The 2,942-nt window shown below is 42.0% G+C and overlaps 1 pseudogene; it reads left to right on the top strand.

Annotated features, from left to right (window-relative positions):
* LOC108788553 overlaps positions 1 to 1,646 on the top strand; it is a 72,325-nt pseudogene extending 70,679 nt beyond the window's left edge.
* Positions 1,647 to 2,942: the final 1,296 nt, after the last annotated feature.

Here is a 2,942-nt window from a genome sequence, read left to right as displayed (position 1 = left end):
ATATACAGCAATATAAGTAAAGCAGTCTGAATCAATAGGCTTTTTAGAAGAAGTCTTACAGGTACCTCATCCCACTCAAGTTCATTTGAGTTGGCATTCACGGGATTTCTGATATTGTTGCTGAATCATATCCCAAGAGATTTTACAAGGTAAATAGATAACTAGGTCATTGACAAATATGAGTGAAAGTGTAGGACCCTAAAGTGACCTTTTTGTAAGTGACTGATTTTTTGCATGCAGGGCAAAGTTAGGTCAACTAACTTCCTCATCTCCCCAGCAGCATATACTCAGGACTTTGTCCTGTGCTGTTCCATTCAGCTACAGGGATTGGTGAAAGTGAGCTGTGTGTAAGCTCCAGAGTGACTTTTTTCAGTTTATTCAGGACTATGGACTTCTCTGCCCCCTGCCCCCAACCCCCATGTGTCAAATTTGGGACAATAATGAGGCATCAGGGCTGCCACATGGGAGCAGGGAAGTGTGTCACATACTCACCCATACTCAGAATTACCAGGTATTCACTTTGTTTTGAGAATATGCAGGGCTGGATTTACTCTCTCTGCTGCCCCAAGGCCAGGTTCATTAATGCATCCCCCTCCCTGCCTGCCAAACCCCCTACCCTTAAGCTCTGCCACATTGCATACACTGTAACCCTCACCTCCACCCTCACTGTATCATGCATAGTACACTCAGGCACGTTCAGGGCTTCTCTATCATGATCTTTCCGCATTCATCTCACTGCAAGTGATCTGCAGCTGATAGAGAAAGGGTGATTAAGCTTATTTGCTTGTTTCTGGTATACACATAGTTAATGCTTGAGCAGGAGAAAATTGTGTTTTCTACAGAAACTAGTTTTGAGCTGCTTCCATAATGTAAAATCGTAATTCTTTAGTAAATTGTATCTCTTATCTTTGTGTGTGTAACATGCATCCTTGATGATTTCCTTTGAAGCTGTTCTATGGTTCATATTATTATAATTCGTTTTGTATACGTGTATGTCTTTTTATTGGCTTATGCTCTGCCATCGCCCCTTTCGCTGCCCATATAATCTTTTGTTTTAACAATAAACCTTTGGATATAGAGTGAATACACTGCGTTGTGTGCTTCTGTATTCCCAAGTACTTGTTTGATGCTGGCAGCATGATCTAATCCTGGGAAACCTTTACGAGTTAAGTTCTACCAGGAGACATGGGTTTGAGGCCCACTACTGAGGGTTCGAGTCCCTTCATTGTCAACTTCCTGAGGGACTCTAACAGATAGAAGTTCTTGCTCACACTAAAGCCATCTAAGCCCACTGCCATAGTAAAGCCATCTATTCTGCCAATGGCTGCCATGGTGGGTATTGAACTGACTCCTCCAGTCACATTCCAGCTGAAATATGGATCTGGGCTGACGCATATTAGTGGTCAGAATTTTGCATTTGAAGCGGACTACTCCTGGGCAAATGAAGAAGGTGAGGAGGAGGCGGAAGACGAAGAAGATGAGGAAGATCCAAACTCTCCTCCAAAAACTGTAAAAAGGCCAGCAACTTCCAAGAAGAAAGGACAGGCAAACAAGAAGAAAATAAAAAAAATGAAGAGGAAAGTTCTAAAGAGGAAGACAGTTCTGCCAAAAAGGGCAAAAGAGCAAGGCATAAAATGAGTGTATGAAGTGCTCCCAGTCTGTGTATTGTCTCAAGTCAGTCAGATTTGATTTTCTGACCCATCCCCCTCATATGCCTCACTGCCTGCCACATACCTTGGATTATCCAGATGTACAGTATGTTCATAGAAGAAATTCATCTAGTATCTGTATTTGGTCCAGTGTATTCTGTATCTTGTAAAATAGAAACTTTCTGTAGAAAGAAAAAAAAGTCCTTGCTCTGTGCTTGTCTGTCACCCTCTCCTGCAACAGTGCTGTCATCTAGGGAAACCAAGGCAAATTACACCTTCCCTGAGGGATCCATGTGCACTGTGTGTGTGTGTGTGGGGAACGGGGTGGAGACTTTTTTGCACTCTGGGCAGCCGAACCTAAAACTTAATGATCGGCTGCCGCAGCTCTCTGCCAGTTTAGCAGGGAGTGCAGGGACAGAGGGGATTTAAATAACATAAATTGCTGGGGTGGGTGTCTGGGACTGGAACCTGCTGCTGTAGCCAGGCTGAACAGGAGAGCCGGCTCTACCTCCCTCCCCTTAGAGAGCCTGCGCCGTCCCTTTGCTCCCTGCCACCTTGAGGCCATGGCCTCGGTGGCCTTGTGGGAAATCCATCCTTGACTATATGCTTCTGGGGAAACGAGAAATCATTTAACCTCTTATTTTATCTTGAATGGTCGATTTAAAAGGTTACTTTAAAGAAGAACTTTATTTGCACATACACATTAAAATAATTGATTGGCCAATTAACCTTTGTGTAAAGCTTATTGTAGCCAAAATAGCATTGCTGTGCTCTAGCAAATTCCATGAGAACTCACTTTCTGGTTTCTCTGTAAAGTACTTCTTGGAGTACACACATAAAGTTTTCCCTTACATCATTAGTGGACAGAACTTCTGTTGGGTGAAAAGGAAATTGCCATTCAAATTTGGCAATTACATTATAGAGTTTGGTGGGGGCAAAGTTAGACAAGGTGTGTGGGGCCAGATTAACTTTCTAGGTAATATATCAAAGGTTGATGCTTTCATACAAGCCAGATTTGGTACACTGTAAAGTTTTTCAGGTCTTCATAATTCACTTCAGTTCTGCTTATATTTATATTTCTGATGCCCAATTATATTGTCAAATATGTATTACCTGTGAATTACACAGGTAATACACAAACTGTGCAAACCTGTTGGTGCTATATAAATCCTGAATAATAGTAATAATTACAAGTCTATATATGAATAATGTGAAACCTCGCGCCACTACTCTAATCAAGTTAAGCAGCAGCTGAAATCTGTGTGGTCAGATATAACGTATGAAATTAATGGT

The sequence above is a fragment of the Nanorana parkeri genome, unplaced genomic scaffold (genome assembly GCF_000935625.1).
Source record: "Nanorana parkeri isolate BGI_ZX_2015 unplaced genomic scaffold, ASM93562v1 scaffold333, whole genome shotgun sequence".
In the NCBI taxonomy this organism is placed as follows: Eukaryota; Metazoa; Chordata; class Amphibia; order Anura; family Dicroglossidae; genus Nanorana; species Nanorana parkeri.
The sequence above is the reverse complement of the archived record's forward strand: the minus strand, read 5'-3'. Positions and strand labels throughout refer to the sequence as shown.